This window comes from Protopterus annectens, chromosome 9.part0 (assembly GCF_019279795.1).
Source record: "Protopterus annectens isolate FY-2018-M chromosome 9.part0, PAN1.0, whole genome shotgun sequence".
Classification (NCBI taxonomy): Eukaryota; Metazoa; Chordata; order Ceratodontiformes; family Protopteridae; genus Protopterus; species Protopterus annectens.
This window is the reverse complement of record NC_056743.1, coordinates 68467374-68486181: the sequence shown is the minus strand read 5'-3', so window position 1 is coordinate 68486181 and position 18808 is coordinate 68467374.

Sequence of the window (18808 nt, the reverse complement as noted above, 5' to 3'; positions counted from 1 at the left end):
GTACTAGCAGCTAGTACCCTTGGCCCCTATCTAGTAGTGCTGTTGGTGTGATCCCCGGTGTGAACTTTCTGTTACCCATCCACTCATCAAGGTTCCTCTTGAAGAGTGATAATGAGGGGCTCTGTCTTATGTAGATCGGGACCTTGTTCCATAGTAAGGGAAGTCTCTGCGAAGAGAATCTATCTCTCCAGCATGTTCTATTCATTGTTGTGTTGAGGTTTATATCCCTAGAGCATGTAGCTCGAGTAGATTTGGTTTTGCTAAGATGGAGCATGTTCAATAATTCTGGGTTGGAAATGGCTCTGTACGTTAGACAGAGATCACCTCTGAGAAAGCGGTATGCAACAGAGAACAGTCTTAGCTTTTTCAATTGTGCTGCATAGGGCAACTGTTTGAGGCCAGTAATCCTCTTGGTTAGGTACATCTGTGGTCTCTCCAGCTGCTGGAGATGTCTAGCCAGGTACATTCCAATTGGTGTATTGTACTCAATAATGGGTCTAGTAGAGGGGCACTACTACATCCTTAGATCTTGATGTGAACTCTTTCATGATCAGATGGGTCACATAGAAGGATTTTCTAACCACTTTGGCAACATGGTTATCAAAGGAAAGCTGACTATCTACTTGGGTCCCTAGATCCCTTATTTCTTCTTCAGATTTCAGGGGATTACCTCCTATGTTGTAGTTTGCAGGTACTCTGTTTTTTTCCAAAGGGGATTACTACACATTTTTTTACATTTAGCCTGAGTCCATGGCTTTGACACCATGCATCAGTCTCATTTAGGCCCTTCTGGAGGATCTCCATGTTGGCCGGATACTCTATTATAGAACCCAGTTTGCAGTCGTCTGCAAACTTAGTCAGCCACAGCCCTTCCGTGCTTGCCTGTACTACTGAGAAATATATGCCAAACAGGAGGGGCCCCAGGACAGAGCCCTGAGGCACACCACTCGTTACTGGTCTGGATTCGGACATAGATCCCGCTACTCTTACTTTATGGGATCTGTCTGAGAGCCAGTTCAGCTGATGATGTGTCCGCTGATCCAATAGGATACCTAAAAAAACTTCTTCTGAATAGTTTTCCTCCTGATTGGCCTCCATAGTGGAAGCATCACATCTATTAGTAGATCACTCATAATCTGCTATATCTTTCAATAAATCCCTTTTACATCTTCTTTTGTCACTGACTCTATTAGAACCTGCATTTTTGTTGAAACGTTGACTCGTATACTTTTGTTTGCGACAACTGTATATTTTTTCAAACACAGCATTTTCACAGATTCAAGTTCCTTTGCCTTATATCGCTTTAAAAGCTGCACTAAATAAAGTCCAGCTTTGTGGATAATTATGTTCCCAATCTTTCTTCAAGGATGCATTAGAATGGGAAATGGAAAAATTTGCCACCAAACGTAAGCCTCTAGGGGACCTTACTGTTGTTTAACTAGTCTGAAGGTACCAAATGTTCTAAATGTACCTTCTGATTTTAGTACCAATTTCTCAATCTCTCTAAAACAGTCACATTAAATGATTAGTCAGGGAATCACAATTACTTATTGGGACTTCTAATAAACAGGTAAAGTTATTTTTACAAGAGTCCATCAAATCGTTACCTCTACTTCCTTCCTTTCTGGCATCACCATTCTGTTTGTATTTAACACTCTTACTAATCGTATGCATGAAGACATCTTACTTTACATGCTTCACTTCATCTGGCTGATGTATAGTCAGCTAAGAAGGCAACATATTAGAACACAGAATAACAATATTAATATTATGTCTGCCTACTCCCTCATGGTTTAAAACTGGAGATTGTTCAAGAACAATTTCAACTTTCTTCATGTAAATCCATTGAGACAGTATTAGTGAAGACCACCACAACCAACATAATAATAAAAAAAAAAGTAAAAATAAACTTATGGCCAGAAACTGGTACAGAACTACTACAAAAACAATATAAAATGCCTTACGACACCGGCTTGGACTCGCTGGAGAAAACTTTATTATAATCCACAGAACAATGAAAAAACTGTCAGAGTAGGTGCTTTCATCAACTATAATTGACTTAATTTGATGCTATGAAACATCTTTTCATCATTAATTAAATACTAATCAATGTGGTGATATCGTAATTACCAACCAATAAAAAATATGTAAGATTAAAAATTCTTAAACTGCAAATCACCCATAAAATATTTTATATTTCTAAAATCATTATTTAATGAATGATATTTAATGAATATAAAACTGTAGATGTGTGAAGTCATTGGATTGGTAGCTTGTACAGGACTATGATGTCAATGCAAAGGCTGAATTATATAATGCGACTGATAGTTTAACACTCTGTATAGATTACCATTCACCTCAAGCTATGGGCCAGTAATGGACAGGATTAGACTGTAGATATAGGTGGTGGTAATGAAGTTCAGTCACATGACTGCTGGGCACTCTAAAGCAGATTGAGGTTGTTGGCAATCTGAGAGGGACTTGGAGTACAGCTATTGCTTCTCTGTGTTGTGGTAGCTCAGATAAGATGTTTGGATGCTTCCTGACTATCTCCTAGTAGAGCTGTACAAGGCATGATATCTGGAAGAAGTTTCCAGAGCAGAGTCAGGACATACTGATCTTGTCTGGGAATGCTTGGAAACTATAGAAACCATGGACTGGGGACATTTGATGTAGATAAACAAGTCTTGGTTGCATTGCTCAGCTTGTTACCACCATATTGCTCAACAGGTCTAATAGTTTAGAAAATAGGACATCATTTTTCTTATTTATACAATATTTTGATAGACGTCTTTTTTTACCTAAGCTTTATAGCTTAAAGTTATTGTAAGCACATTTAGTCATTTATAATCAGAAACATTTCAAAATTTATGGTTTAAATTTCATTATACCTGTAACAATAAGATTTTTCATTGGCTCCTCCTTTTTGAGTCAGATATATCAAAAAGAGGTCTGTATCAAACATATGTCATATTTGCTAATGTAATTTCTAGAAAGGTGAGTTTCTTTACTTTCTTTTGAGCTAGCTGTATGATTCTTAAAACTCTGGTCTGTGCTTTGATATCAAACATTATCTGGTTCGTCATAAAATCTACAAAAAAGTAGGAGGTACAGGCAAATGCTGGTTTGATGGTATAGAACAAGAAACAATCACACATCTTGATGCTGGCTCAGATATGCTTGTAACCTAGAGTTTGTATACTTAAAGATACAATATTGTGACATGGTTGCTACATGGGAGACTATGTAACCATTATAACATACAGACAGCTGAGAGAAACTGAACACACAAACTACAAACTACTACGGAAAGAGAAGAAATATTGATCTTGTTAAATCATCATATACTGACAATTACAAAAGCAGAAGCAAGAAAAACAGATATTGAAGCTGAATAAAAAAATACAAAAGCATCAATGATGAAAATGCGGCTCCCAGTGTACTGAAAGACATATAAAACAGCAAGACATAATCAGAGGCTAGAGCAGTGTGATATAAGGACACCCAGATAGTTCCAGTGGTAGTAGGAGCAACTGACTCAATTTAAAAGAATTTCCAACCATAATTAAATATACTGCCAATACAGGTAAGCCAATACAAGCTATGAAAGGAGGAATTTCAAGGTACATTGTAGGAGCTGAGAAGAGCACTCTTGGCAAACATCAGAGTCATTCAAAATTGATTTCTTGAATTTTATGTCTTGACTTAGGAATGGGATCCACTCCTTTCACAGTATAAAAAAAATAAAAACTAGACTCTTTGAGACGTTAAACAATGGCAAACATCAGACAATGAAGCAATACTGATTTCCTGAACTTTAAGTATGTCCTGACCTAGGAATGTTTTCTCTGGCTGTAAATTTTAGGAAATTTTTGCCATTAAATTATGATCCAAACTTTGCAGTTTCTTCCACTTTTCTGTCATCAGGTGGCTTATTAAAAAAATTAATTTGCTCCTGTAACTTTGATAATCATTAGTTATGATAAAGTATGACCTCAGGTGGTTCAAGTTCTCCTGATCATCATTTGAATCTGGCAGTGATTAAGTTGTACCTGCCAGATTACCTTTGCTGCAATTCTGAAATCTATCCTAAAGCTCTACCAAATTAAAGGCCAGTGCCATGGCATGGAAGTATAAAATCCTAAATATGCCCCAGGCAACACCAGTTTGATTAGCAGTTAGGGTGTCTGAGGTGCTGGCAGGAAGGGAGGTCATGTCCATACAGGAGGGGCAGTATACATTAGAAATGTTTCCTAACAGGAGACATAGTCCACTGAGCGGAGTAACTCTCAAATGTGCTGATGAATTCAGATGTGCAGCATGGGAAATAAGGTTAGGTCATAACACCCACAGCAATAGAAGCAGTTGCTGCTACAGTCCCCCAGGATGCCCTTAAGATCCAAACTGGCCCCAGCTCATCTGGAGAAGCTGCGGGGGAAAGGAATAGTAGGCAGACCTAGAGATGGATGTAGGCATTGGGAAAAATGGACAGAATGCTTCAGGGTGCAGATGAGAAAAAAATCTCTACAAGCTATCCCTTCATTTTACTTTGTATTTCTTGGTGATTGATACCCATTATTTAATACAGTTTATGGCTTTAATATCTTAGGAATTGCCACCAGTTGCATTTCAGATTTTCTATCTGTCAGCAGCTGCAATGTAAATGCTCTTATACTCTCAGGTGGTGATTCATAAGCGGAGGGTATGTGAATGTGGTGCTGCATTTGTGCAGACATGTATATGGGACATAGTAAACATGCATACACCCATGACTATTTTGATGCATGCGTGTGAATATGTATAGCGGATTTACTACACATGAATACACTCATGATTGTGATGATGCATATGTGTGGACACATATAAGGAATGCACTGCACATGCCATGTACTGTAGTGATACTTAAGGGCTGGCACTTACAGAAGATATACTACTCAAGTACGTTAATGTGATAATGCATATGTGCAGACATGTATATTGGGTGCACGGTACATGAACACATTCATAACTTTGATGATGCATATGCCAAACATATATAGAGAATGTAATGATTCATATGTGCTGACCAATAGGTGGACAAGCAGGCACCTGTGAATGTTGTGATACATGTATGTGGACATACACTGGAGATGTACTGCACATACACATACCCGTGACTGTCATGATGCATATATATGGACATGCATGGAGAATGTGAAAGACGTGCATTCACTTATGCATGAGGTGTTGCATATAAGCAGATATTTATAGATGACATGCTGCAATGCACACACTCATGAATATGGCGATGCATATGTTTAGGGGTTTGTTATATGTGCACACCCATGACTGTGATGATACATATATGTGGACATGTTACAGGGGATGTATTGTACATACCATGACTGTGACGATGCACATGTGTGGGCATAAATAAGTAAAACATGTGACACATTCATTAATCTGCCTGTTTTATTTGAATTGTATCATATAAGCTGTTAATTTAGTTAATGAAATAGTTTTGAAGAAGTCCCAATATGTCTAGGGATGAAAGTGCTTAAACGTTGCAGTTTGTGCTGTGATTCAAGTGTTTATTTAATATACTGACATCTCTAAAACTTTACCAAGACTGGTGTCTTCTCTTTTGGAGTTATGCTTATGTGATTTAACAACTGGTAGTTGAACATTTTTTATCGTAAAGGCTCTCGGTGGCATTACATTAGCTGAATTTTGCAGTTTCCTGGTGTTATTTTTTGGCTGCACAGACACACACTGTTGACAATTTTTTCTTGGCACCTGGAATAACTTCTGTCTTAAAATTAAGGGAAGCAACATTATACAATGTTTTTTTTTTCTGCAAATAACCATTTCATACATTTTACATAGCATTTAATGTTATTATGTGTTGAAAGATTCATATTTTAAATTTAATTTTCTCTCTGTCTCACACTGAACAATACAGCCAGTAAGTTTTCCTGTACTAGAATGAAATGATAATATCTGTGTAATTTCAGCAGGTTTAAGTTTAAAATAAATATTTAAAATGCTTCCTCACTGCAATTTTTTTATTATTCAGTTACTCAAGGCTATGCAAATTTCATATGGTATCCTATATGACCTCCTATTTCATCGCAAAGCCAGTGCGTTTACATCACCTGTACTAGGGATGGAAATTTTCACCAGCAATTGAACAAGACTCTCAGTAGCGGCAAATTACTAACCCAATGTATTCCTAGCCTATGGAATTAATTGCCATTACAGGACAATCACAGGACTGCCTTGTTTGCCTTTAAGACTAATCTTCTTGTGTAGATAAGACTAATCTTCTTGTGTAGATGCAAACTTACACCAGAGTTATCATGCATTGCATCTTATAGTCCCTTTGCCTACTACTATTATATGTTCCTATGTTCTAGTATAGGCTTTATACAAACCATACAGCTAAAGCTGCCTCTTTTTCCTGTCTTCATGTTCAGTTCATCTGTCCATCAACATTCCCTTTTTCCCATTTTTTTGCACATGGGTTGAGGTGTCACTTCAACAGTATCAATCATTTGGAGCCAGGATTTACACTGCCAGATGTCTAGCCTTGATGTGGTAGTTCATCTGTACCACACCCTTGCATGTGCATGTGCAAGCACACACGCACACACACACACACACACACACACACACACACACACACACACACACACACACACACACACACACACACACACACACAAATGCACGCACAGACGCACGCACGTGCACATGCACACCCACACACACACACCTACCTATGAGCAGTTTATAGTGTCCAGTCTACCTACTGCATGTCTTTGGAATCTGGGAAGAAACCAGAGAACCCAGATGAAATCCATGCAAATGCAGGGAGGACATGCAGACTCCACACAGAGGGTACCTTAGCCAAGAATCAAACCAGGAGTCCACTTGCTGTGATGAAACAACATTATCCGCTGAGCCACTGTGCTGCCCTGTTCATTTTCAGTGTCTTTGCCAATTTAAAAAAAATCCTAACATTTGACAATATTTCTTCCATTTATGGGTCTTTATGCTATGTACAGTCAGACAGCTTGCAGTCCCACTTCCTCTTGTATTTTTTCCTTCAATTTATTTGAAAATGTCAGAAAGACACTAAAAACTGATTTGAAAATTCTGGAAGTTCACCAAAAACAAGTGTCATATTATAAATAGAAAGTCAAGAATCTTTAATGATTCAGAATCTTCAACACATAATCCACTGTAATAAGTTCCAATAGAAACAGACACACAAACAGCTTAATCATGATAGAATGGTTTCATAGGTTCATAGGTAGGTACTAGGCTATCTGCCCGAGGGCATTTATAAGCCTAGCCAGAGTGTGTCGGCTTTCGTTGCCCCATTGATTAATTAACTGAGCCTCTGTCAACCAGAGCCAATGAAGTGATCCCAGAGGTGTATTTTCTGTTACCCATCTACTCATCATGGCTTCTCTTGAAGAGTGTTGGTGAGGGGATCTGCCTAATGTAGTTAGGAATTTTGTTCCAAAGCATGGGGAGTCTCTGTGACAGGAATCTATCCCTCCAGCATGATCTATTTATTGTTGTGGTGAGGTTTAGCTCACTAGAGCATGTGGCTCACAGTGACTTGGATTTCTTTAGGTGGAGCATGTCCATCAATTCTGAGTTGGACATGGCTTTGTAAGTCAGGCAGAGATCACCTCTGAGTAAAAGATATGTCACTGAGTACAGCCGGAGTTTTTTCAGTCGGGTTGCATAGGACATAGGTTTGAGGCCAGTAATCCTCTCGGTGAGGTGCTTTTGTGGTCTTTCCAGCTGTTGGAAGTGTCTTGTGAGGTACATCCCAAATGGGGCATTGTACTCAATGATGGGTCTGATGAGTGACGAGTAGAGGGGCACTATAACCTCTTTATTTCTAAATGTGAACCCCTTAGTAATTAGATGGGCCACATAGAAGGATTTCCTAACTACTTTGGAAATATGATTGTCAAAGGAGAGATTACTATCTACCTAGGTCCGCAGATCTCTTATTACCTCTTCTGTATTAAGGGGGCTGCCGCCTATGTGGTAATTCGTGGGTGTTTTGTTTTTCCCAAACGGGATGACTATGCATTTTTTGGCATTTAGCTTGAGGCCATGACTTTGACACCAGTAGACAATAACTGGATCAGTCTGGTTTGAGCTGGTTATAACTTCTATTACATCTCGGCTAACCTTTTATTTGGTAATAACCTCACTATATATTCAAATTACTGAAGAGTATGTTGAGGTGTCACCCTGTTTTGAAATCTGAATACCAGTATTCTTCAGGAAATAGAAGGGAAAAAGCATACCCAGTTATCAAATAAAAGGAGAACACTGGCATGAGTTCTTTTTTGTTTTTTTGCCTCCCACAGCTGAACATCAGTTTTCTCCCAGTCGTCTCCTCATTCACTTGGTCTATCAGACCCACTATAGCCTCCCCCTGATGTAGTCTGAGGCCAGTAATGAGTGTGAAGTTCATAATGCAGTGTCATATTGCTACATGGAAGGTTTTGTATTTCTTACTCCCTAATTTTCCCTTCTCCATATGCTTGCCAGTTACACCTTTACAGCAACTCAGCCAATATATTTGTTTTCCTTTGGAAACGCACTTCCACATTTCGTCAACCCCTGATGGAGATCTAAAGTGAGATATATAATGGTGAGCAACCTTCTCAAGGATGGGCATGCTCATCCTCTCACAACAGTATCTCAGATGTCACAAGTGGTAATCAAACCCAAATCACTTGAGGGCTTTTATGCCTCTTTGTCACTTCACTGGCTTACAAGTATTTAGTGACTTGAAGGTTAAAAAAACCGAGGGGCTATATCTAGTAGAAATTAAAAGCATTAAGGTTAACTATTGGAAGGCTTCAGGGTTCCTTATTTTGCTTCCTGTTTTCCTGTTAACTCTTTCTGAATTTGGTTGCATTTAGGCTGCTCCAGTGTATGGCCTACTCATTCTACTCACAGGTCTTGCAGCCCATATGAACCCATGAGGAGACTTCTTTATAGCAGGATACTAATCTTAGTAGCCAGAAAGCTGTTGAACAACTTCGGTAAACATGATACTTCAGGTGCCTTGGATTTTTATGCTTATGCCGTAATGTTTCCTCTTTTATCAGCATACAATGTAATTAAACTCTAGTTATCCCCCTGGACTTAATGATAAGGAGAATTTTAAGGTATACCTGAAAAGAAGAAGGTTAAAACATTCTTCTTTCGGCTTTTCCCAGTTAGGGGTCGCCACAGCAGATCACCTGTCCGCTCATGATTTGCAGTGGAGTTTTACAGTGTCGAGTTGCCAGCCTGACACACACACACACACACACACACACACACACCTAGGGCCAATTTAGAGTGTCCAATCCACCTGCAGCATGTCTTTGGGATGTGGGAGGAAACCAGAGCACCCAGAGGAAACCCACACGACCACAGGGAGGACATGCAGACTCCACACAGAAGGCACCCCATCCAAGGATCGAACCGGAGAACCTCTTGCTGTGAGGCGACAATGCTAACCACTGCACCACCGTGGCCACCCTAAGAAGGTTAAAACATTAAATATGTTTATTAGAAAGTGGGGGATTTAAATATACTATTTTTAGAATAGTATATATTTAATGTGTTTTATAAAAATAGTTGCTTGTGCCATTTTTTCAGATGTTGCTTTTAAAGTTGTGAGAAATGTGCAATGAATTTAAATGAGTAATTGTTTAATTAATTAATTATTAAGTTGTGATTTGCTTAAATACTGGTAGGGCAAATGAATTTGTTATTCAGTCTGAGGAAGTCTTTTCAAGACAAAAGCGCTTACTGAATAAACAAATTGTGATTTCTGGTGAATAAAGGCTGTTCAGTGAAGGTATTTTGAGTGAGTTTTGTTCATATGCTGTTTGCTGCTTTCCGTTTTTGGTGTTATACAATGTATCAATGCATGCAGTACGTTCAAATCTACATGTTGTTTTATGCGCTCTCCCTTACCTGGATGACTGCTGATACCATTTATGACTTTTATATCTCACTGCATGGGTCTTAGCCCCACTAGAGGACACACTTGTTTGCTTGTTTCTAACTACTTATCTGTACTCTTGTGGAGCTTTTCTCCCCAGGCCTCTGCTGAAAAAGGCTTTTGCTCAGTCGGACACTCCCGGTGAAATAAAATAATAAATTTCCAGCCTTTTATTCAAGAAATAAGCATTGACACTATTAAAGCTCTGTTATGAAATGTCTGTAAGTCCACTTTCTCATTGTATGATTCACTTCACACCATTTCTTTAAATGCTGTGCTTCTTTTTTTCAGCTCAGTCTGCTGGCCATAGAAGGATAAAGGCCTGCTTATAACCCAGGTGATCCAAGTTCAGTTAGTAGCAAAGGGCCCTCATTCAGGAGAATGAATGAGTCCATACAGTGACTGGGAGTTCAAGGTCTGATAATCAGTAATGGGGGACTGTAACAAAGAACCATCATAGGATTCCTTATCCCTTTTCAGAGTTACACATTTGTCTCAGTAAAAGGACTGCTGCTTAGGTGATTCCATTTTTTATGCTTATCTTTATCCAACTGACTGACAAAGTGGCTCCTAAAACATTACCCAAATTAATCCATTTGTTCCTTCTTCTGAGGGATGGGAACTGGGTTTTTAGGGGGATTTACCAGTCTGTAATTGGGATGTTCCAGGCCATAAAAAAGTGAAGGTCTTGTGACCCATTGGTTTCCTGGCAAGGAGCTCACTAGTTCCCTTGATAAATTGGGGTGATGGACTGGACCCAGCACCTTCCCAGAATAAGAATCCTACAACCCAGTCCTTCCATGATTCTGGACTCAACAACCCCATTCCTCCACTAGATGCAAGGATCAGCTAGTACAGAAAGGGCCAGCTGTTTGACCAGTGATGTAACCTAATTCAATCCACTGTGGCAGCATTGGCTGTGAGTTTCACAATAGTAACCCTCCAGGAAAGGCAGGTGTACTACTGTGCATGATGTCTCTGGAAAGCAGGGAGAGCTCTGCTTTGCAGTGTGGTGTTGCTAGGCTAATTGCTGCAGGTGATACAGCCACCTTCCAGCAAGTGTCACTTACATAGTAGGTCAGTGTCTCCTCCCAGCCCCAGGTCTGTCCTCTTCCATATCTGTGATTTTCTCTCATTATTTGAGTACAAATACTTTTTCTCATGTATGTTTTATATGATGCAACCTTAATCCTTCCTTTTATATGGCACCATTTCACTGTGACCACAGTCAAGCTGCTCTAATCAGCATTTAACATATTAAAATTTTACATCGTCAAGTCAACCATATCCTCTGCCATCTTTGCTATGCTAAGGATATTACTGTGAATTGGAATGGCATTTTTCCTCAATGCAGTGCAATGTTTCCATGTGTTGACATTGTCTGTGGAAAAAGCAACAATGATGACTAAAGGTCTAGACTGAAGGTATAAGGAAATGGATAGGACTGCAATATTCTCAGAGGTTCTTCTGGTACTATGTATTAGTATGTTAAGGTAAGTATGCAAGTATTTAGAGGATAGTGCTTTACAGTGTAGGAACAGGCTGCTGTTCGTTTTAAAGAGACAGAAGTGTTTAATGGCAAGCTGGAGAGGTACATGAATGAGGTAGTATGTTTAAACTGAGGTACAGGAGGGAGAAAGTAGGAATGGGATTGTTAAAGTGAAAAGGGTATGGGTGATGAAGTGATGATGTAGATTGGGGCATGGGGTTGTGCAATGTAAAGCCTATTGGGTAGAAAATGGAGGCATTACAAATACTCATGGAGCTAAGTCAACCTGACTGTGTAGAAATAATTAAAATGTGGACAAACATGAAGAGGTATTTTTAGGCAGTGGTGCCAGTATTTAGGACAAGGCCACATGCATTCCCTAAGTATGCATGGGGTATGCTTTTTTGTTATCATGATCAGTAATCCCTCCATCAGCTCCATAATATGTTTAGAATTACAAAACAAACTATTTATCAGAATTGGCAGCACAGAAAATATGCTGTTTAGAGCACAGCAGATTTATGAATTGGGGTGAGGGCTACATTGTGTAAGGAGATGTAGTTTGGTGTACAAGTTGGGGTAGAAATTCAAATTATCTGGCCAGACCCCTAGTTTAGGCTTTTTAGAAGTTACAGGGTAGGTAAGGATGGAGGTAGCAATGTATGTAAGAGCTGTCAGTCTGCAATGCTTCTAGAGGTAGAAATAAAGGAAACTGAGTGGCAGATAAGATTAAATGCCAAACATGAACATGGAATTAATGACTACATTTCCATATCAGGAATTTTCAAACACAGAGCTGGAATGGTATAACACACTAGGTTCACGAGATAGTCCCAGTGGGTTAAGTACGGTCAATTGTCAGCTTGACTCTATTATAATGTTTACAAAATTTTTTTTTAAAATGACATTAGGTTATGTGGTGGTCAATACTACATGTTTTTTTTTATTTTTGTTTCTTTTTATATATATTTATGCATACATATATTTATATATTGTGTGATTAGTAGAAAAATACATTAATGTTAAACATAGAAAAACCTGTCACTGGGAATAGGGTATTAGAGTTTTTTAGTTGAGGTACTATCAGGTTGCATGGGGTGTAGGAGGGAAATGATGTCACTAATTAATTTAAATGTATGTATAAAATGATGTGATATTTCTTCAAAATTTGACTCTGATGAAGCCCTAAAGAAAGGATGAAATCACTTAGTTCAGTTTGCTGCAGTTTTTAATGTCTCTTATGTTTGTAAAGTTTGTTTTATATTAAAGTATTTTTCGTCTCTACACTGAACATTTTTTGTTTTCAATATGTAAGAGCTGTGACCAACAGCAATCAGTAGAGAATTTGAAATAAGATGGAGAATGGGCTATTGCTAAATGTAGCTATTTGTTGGTCATTTTGGAAGGCAGCAGGCACAAAAGCTATATGACACTATCTGCCAAGACTGTAATGTAAATGTGGAGGACAAAACATGTTTAATGGCAGGCAATGTAAATGCAGGACTAAAAAAATGAAGACAAGGAGTTGGTTTATGGAATGCTCATATGTAAAAAGTGAATAATAATGCTTTATTGAGATACTAAAACATGGCATTTTGTTCAACAGGCCAGGAAGCAGACTAGAATGGGAAAAATGTTAGATATAGTTGTGATCAGCATGTTAAGGGAGGGAGAGAAAGAGACAGAGATCCTTTGTACAGTAGTGATGATGCTGCTGTCTTTTACACCATTAGGATGAAGTAAGCTAGGAGGGAAACAAAAGTTTTGGTGTGGGATTAAAGAAGGGTTAATTGTGAAAATCTGAGAACTTAACTGAAGAAAAGATAGGTGAATCAGGGATGGTAAAAGTGAGAGATGATTACAGGGGCAATAAAAATGTAGTTTACTATAGTGTGGAGGAAAGCCTTCATAAGTAAAAAGGAGATAAAGGTAAAAAACTGCTTATGTAGTTGAAGGTTTGTGTGAGCAGGATGCTGAAGGAAAATAGTGTGTTTGCAAGAAATTGCAAGGAAAAATGCAAGCACGTGAGAAGAGAATGTTTAAGGATATTGGTGGCAAAATAAGTTGGAAAAAGATATACAAACATAGAAAGATACTAGGTTAACAATCCAATGCCTTATAAAGTATAGCCATGCAGAATTCCCAAGTGCTACTTGTTCCCTTTTATAGACAGGTCAGCACATCAGCGTCCTCTAACCAGCAGAGACATAGATGTCACCCCATAGATAAATACCCAATTTCCCATCCATTTGTCCAGATTATGTTTGAACTGGGTCAGGGAAGTACTTTGTTTTACATGAATGGGAAGCCCATTCCAGTCTCAGTGAGATGTATCTGAATCTCCAGCATGTCCTGTTGAGATTGTCAGAAAAGTTAAAATCCTTAGAGCTGGTGTTTCTGATACTATTGCTTTTGATGATATGGGGCTGGTTCATCAATACAGGGTTTGAGAAGGATTTAAAGGTGAGGCAGAGGTCATCCCTTACCATTCTATAGGAAAATGACAATAAGGTGGGTGGTCCACAAAATCCATGTGTTGGACTCCCTGGATTCTTTTGGTAAGGAATTTCTGTGAGTGTTTGAGATAAAGCATGTGCCTTTGCAGGTAAATACCAACTGGAGTATTGCACTGATGATTGGTCTAATAAGGGCTGAGTACAGATGGATAATAGCTTCCCTGGACCTAGAGACAATGCCTTTATGTACAAGTTGTGTTATATAAAATGACTTCTTAACTGTGGTAGACATGTGTTGGTCAAAGGCCACATCTTTATTCACTTAAGTCCCCAGATCCCTAACTACCACTTTTACCTTAAGAGGTGTGTTGTCAATGTTGTACTTTGTGGGGGGGGGGGGGTTGGAAGATTTACCAAAGGAGATGATTTTGTACTTTTCTGCATTTAGTTTGAGCCCATGGTGCTTATGATGCTATTTGTTCATTTGTGGGAGGCCTTCCTGGAGGATGTTCGTGTCTTCAGGGGATGCTATGACTGCTCTAAGCTTGCAGTCGCCTGCAAATTTGGTCAGCCTCAGCCTATTTGTATTGGCCTGTACATCTGAGAAGTAAATGCAAAACATGAGTTGTTCTGGTACTAATCACTGGGGAATGCCACTTGTGACAGGCCTTTTAGTGCAGGTGGAGTCACCTGTTCTTATCTCTTGCATCCCCTGTGAAAGCAAGATGGCTTCCCAGTGGGTGGCATACAGGTTTAGTTCCATGTTTTGTAATTTTTTAATAATACCTGGGTGGAGAATACTGTTGATTGCCTTGGCTAAGTCTAAATAGGTTGCATGAACTTATTTGCCCCCATTCATGTCTTCTGTGACTTTCTCAAAGTTCACCAGGCAAAACTTCACCCCTAATGAACCTAAACCGACTAGGGTCTAGTGTTTCTAGATTTATTATGTCTTTGCATATAACATGCATGACAGTTTTTTCCATGGCTTAGTCACACTAATGGATCTATAGTTTCCTGGATCAATACAGGGGTCACCCTTGTGCAATAGAATGACAGTTTCTGTTTTCTAGTCCATGAGCACAAACCTAGTTTCAACGGTGAGATTAAATACAAAGAGACTGGGGTAAAATAAATCTCAGGTACTTGGGCAAATTGAGAAGGAAATCCTCAAATAAGTGACTTAGGAAAAAAAAGGGATGAAGTTACTTAAGTTGGGGGACAAGTAAAAATCATTATTGAGTTATTTTCATCAAGTGTACTAGGAAGAAAGGGGGAAGTTACATGTGTGGGGTGGGAATTTTGTAATTCATACTGAGAAATGGACTGAAGGAGATTCTAATAACAGGAAAGCAGTGGATGAATTCAGAACCATGGAGAAAAATAACCATGGACCTGTAGGTGTTCTTCTAAAATTTGGAAGAGGTTGGCTGGGGTTTTGTTGCATCATTTTGAGGACCTGTTCACAAGATCATTGAATCATGGTGTATTGTCTGATGGATGGAGAGGGCCAACAATAGTGCAAGTGTGTAAGTGAAGGGACTCAAGTAGCCTTAGATAATGCAGGCCTATTAGGTTGACTTCTATGCTGAAGACAGTTATGGAACATTTTTAATTTGAGAAGTTTGAAATGTTTTTCTAGGAGGAAACAAGCATTTTAATTATCATAAACATGGGTTTACAATGATGTGGTCATGTCAGACCAACTTGGTTCAAGTTTATGATGACCTAGTTTCTGGTCAGAGATTGTAACTTATTATGGGGGATAGTTTTGGATCAGCATTATGTTTGCATGCCTGACATTTTTGACTGGAGGGTAAGATTACTATGTTAGAAGGTGATGGAGGAGACAGAATGAATAGAAATTTGGAGGACTAAACTGGTGGGCTGCAATGACAGGTGGCAGCTGAAGTTTAGTGAAAGTAGATGCATGGTGCACCACTCAGAATATGATAATATATTTATGAAAAGTATTATGAAGGGGATACATTGAACTTACAACATGGCATTACATGTATGGAACACAATATGAGAGCAATAGTGAAGTCAAAATGTATCTGGAGGTTTTAGCATCTGTGTAAGTAAGTTCTGTGTGTCAGTTTGAAAAGCTGGCGGGCAATAGTAACAGAAAGTTAAAGTGTATTATGAAAGGGTCATGATTTCAGAACTACAAATGATCAAACGGCAATGCTGTCTGTAGTTCTGAATGGGTTATAGAGAAAGGGATGCATTTAACTAATAGTGGGATATAGAGAAGAGCAACTGGGGATGATTAAGAAAAACTATTATGAAAGAAGGAGAAATCGAGTTTATTTTCATTAAAATGAAGGAGAGGTGAGATGCTGTGCAATATCTGTAGCAGTCATAGCGAAAAGCTAAGGAATTACAACTGAAAAGGGAAAACAGAATTGTGGAGAAGACAGCATATTTATCAAACTAATGCCATGTATTTCAGCTTGAATAAGAGGATTTTTTTTATGAAAGTGAGGTGAATAAGTAGATCAAACTTGCTGAGTTGCTGGCACAGTGTAAGACTACTAAATCTTAAAACTGAGAAGAAGGTGATGTGGGGAGAGAGTGGTGTACATTACACACATGTAGGATGCTAGCTGCACTAATTAGGCAAATTAAACGCATATTGTATATCCTCCTGTGTACACTTTATATTTGTGTATATACTGAATGATTATATAAAGTAATATAGACTTGATTTCTTGAGCTGTACTGAGAATCAAGTTTGCATCTTTAATACCCTTCTCTCCTGCACAGCTTCACCACAAAAGGATATAATTCACACATGAGCAAGGTCTGTAGTGCAAACAAACAAAAATTTGACCACAATCCAGATAACCTTGTTGGCCATAGCTTTGGAAGAGTTAGCCCAGGGCAGTGGGTATGAGAAGCTGACATCAGGATGCCCATCCTGAGGGGGTGGTAGGAAGCTTAAGAGGGGTCGTGCAACACAGAGTTATACAGACCAAGATGTAAGCACTCACCAAGAAGTGTACTTATATTGTGTGCATTTGTCACTGGGCCAACATTGGGTGGTACCTTGTCAGGCTAGTGAGAAGGGTAACAGATGTTAGTGCCATGCAATAACCTTGCAAGGCACCTGTACAATGGTCTGTCTTTGCCTCTTGCCCACCAAGAAAGAATAGGCCATTTGGCTAGTGGATAGGCTGATATTCTACAGTTACAATGGTTAAAAAAAGACAGACAAAACAGTATGTACAAGCAAAAAGAGATGTAATAAATGTAATTTGTGTCATTGATTAGAGATGGCTACATGAGAACTAAATGTTAACAAAAACTGTTAACTTAGTAAAACATCTTTTGAGTTGCAATTCTGAAAAAAAATGCATATGTGATATCTGGCGTATCTGGAGGAGGCTACGTCCCACATGCATCCTAGTTTTGAACTCAGTGTTTTTGCTCCTGCTGTTACTGTTTGCAGCTTTTAGCGTGTAAATATAATTGCCAGATCAGTTTAAAAAACAAGTTTCAATACAATTTCTCAGTGCCCACTCCCAAAACATCAGATCAGTTATCACCATGTCTCTGCATTCATTAACTCTGACTTGTAGCAGCATTCCATTTAATTTCATCTTTCATAAATGTGGTTTAACAATGTGATTACTGCCTCAGTTTAGTAACAGCTGTTATATCAATTAGAATATAGTACATGTCTGTTTTAAAATGATTACAAACGATACAGAGTTTCCATTCAGAGTAGCAACACAATAAAAACTCAGCAATGAAACCATTATGTTGCTATTATGCTGATATATTCTCAGTAGATTTCAGAATGCTTCGTTCTTATTATGATTACGCTGGAATGCATATCAGTGTCAGCTCTAAAGAAAAGACTAAAGTTCAGTTACCATAGAAACACATTATCAAGAATTATACATACGGGAAACTGATTCCAGCTTTAGTAAGAAACAATCTTTGCTTCTTAGAATATAATTTCTACTCCAAAAAGCAAAAATAGTTTTGACATTTTTCACCGATAAAAGAACACAGAACATTTTGTTTGCCCTTCAAGCGCCATCTAAGCTTTAATGCTGTTGATATATTTCTGTCAGCAGCAGGACAATCTGTACATCTCCTGTGTAAAGGAAAACAGTATAATATTAGTCATTTTATTAGACACATTATTAAAATCATGTTTGCCAATAAATCTGTTTTCTTTTCTTTTTTTCTGTCAGTGTAAATGCCAAATTCCAAAAGGACCGAGGCAGCAGTTGGTAGACTGTCTGTCATGATGTCATCACTGCCCTGATCCCTACATACAACTGTTGATGTGAATGACAATTTAAAAAACACAGGCAGTCTAACACTTAATGTACATCTGTTTGCTATCACTACTCCAACATGGTGCATTTACTAGTGAAACCTAATTTCCATAACATTCTTTATTAACAAACTATATTAATTATTTAATACTTGTCCTGAAGAAGCCTGAGTCCATCTATCTCCAAATGAGTATAACATACAGAATGCGGATGGTGGTCAAACTGAAATACTATACTAATTGATGGCAGACCAAAATACCTAATGATTGTACAGTCAAGTAGCAGCAAATGATACATTGTGAAAAATCATTATCACATTTACATCAGTAACTACTGCTCCCCCATAAGAAAGGACGGTTAGGAACATGAAAGCAAAATTCAGTGTATGAATGCTATTCACAAACCAAGAACCAGAAGAATATATAACATTCTACCAGTGGGAACAGGTGCTATTGTGAGATTATAATACATTTGTATTGAAGATTTGAATGGGTTTCATGGACATTTTTTGAAGCACCTACTCTCACTGGTAGAACACTTTATATTTTACAGT